At 32.6% G+C, this 1,604-nt stretch overlaps 1 long non-coding RNA gene across 2 annotated transcripts in view; it reads left to right on the top strand.

The window, feature by feature from the left end:
• LOC106867425 (uncharacterized) overlaps positions 1 to 1,604 on the top strand; it is a 142,640-nt gene that overhangs the window by 121,450 nt on the left and 19,586 nt on the right. The window lies entirely within an intron of this gene.

The raw sequence follows: 1,604 nt of genomic DNA, 5'->3' as shown, positions 1-1,604 counted from the left end.
TATATATATATATATATATATATGTGTGTGTGTGTGTATGTGTGTCTAATATATATATATGTGTGTGCATATAAATACATATATATATACGTATATATATGTATGTGTGTGTATGTATTTAGTTATAATCTACGAATGTGTGTGAATATATGTGTGTATGTTTGTCTCTATGCATTTTTAGGTGAATCTCTGTATGCGTTTATGTATATATGTATGTATGTATGTATGCATGTATGAATTTATGCATGCATAGATGCATGCATATATGAATGTATGAATGCATATACGGACGCACTTACATCGTATGTCAGCTTGTAGGCCTATATGCCTATGTGTATATAATTCAGTGTATGTCACTATATTTGTTTCATTGTATATAATTGTATACATTCAAGTATATATATATATATATATGTGTGTGTATATGTGTGTGTGTGTGTGTGTGTGTGTGTGTGTGTATGTACATATTTATATATGTGTGAGTGTGTACACACCCACATATAGATATATATATATGCGTATGAGTCTGTGTATGTGTGCATGTGTATGTGTGTGTATGTGTGTGTGCGTATGTATGTACGTATATCGGTTCATGGTTAATACTGTATGCCCAAACGCACAAACACTATATGTATGCATATGTGTATATATAAGTACACACACACGTATACACGGAAATAACGCTTCGCAGTCACATAATTTTCCGTTCAATCCTATTTTATGGCACCTTTTTATAAAGCATTTGTCATATTCTTCATTTTGTTATCTAAATCAGGACGCTGGGTCTTTTGAGTTATCTTCTCTTAGATCCTTTAGTTCTATATATGTAACAGAATATATTATGATAATGATGTGAAACTGAGACCCGAGCATCGTGCCCTTGGTCATCCCTTGCCTTCTTTTAAAATAAAGATCAGGTTATCCTTTGTAACACAACGATAATTCAGTCAAGAATCTTTTCTTACTTTTTGGTATTATCCCATACTCCATCTCAGAGGAAACTTTCAATAAATGAAGAATTTATTGTCTACAACACCCAGTAAGCTCTCTTTAAAAAAAAAAATCAACCGAATTTATGTAATGTGTCACTCAGCTATTTTCTACTATCTCCTTCTTGGTTTAATTGCGCAAATTAACCTTGGGTAAAATGCACTAGACTTCTTTTGTATATGTGACTGTTTCTGGTATTCTGATAATGTCAACGTGAGACCGAATCATTGTATCCATAGCTATCTTTCGCCTCCGAACAAAGGTCAGATTACCGTTTTCCCATGCGTGTTAATCGAATGAAGAATATATTCGTAATTTCTTGAAATGAATCCAACCATTTCCGTCCAAATTACTAAGAATTACTGCTAGGTTTGGTTAACCTTCTCAGTGATTCACCATTAACAATTTATGCCATTGGTCTATTTAACAACACACACACACACACACACACACATACACACACACACACATACACACAAACCAATATGCACAGACATGTACATATGTTCGTACAAATGTATATAGACGTGTGATCCGCTTGCATATATAAAGATATATGTATATCTGTGTGTGTGTGTGTGTATGTGTATATATATATATATATATATATATAT

This window comes from Octopus bimaculoides, chromosome 17, assembly GCF_001194135.2.
Source record: "Octopus bimaculoides isolate UCB-OBI-ISO-001 chromosome 17, ASM119413v2, whole genome shotgun sequence".
Classification (NCBI taxonomy): Eukaryota; Metazoa; Mollusca; class Cephalopoda; order Octopoda; family Octopodidae; genus Octopus; species Octopus bimaculoides.
The sequence above is the reverse complement of the archived record's forward strand: the minus strand, read 5'-3'. Positions and strand labels throughout refer to the sequence as shown.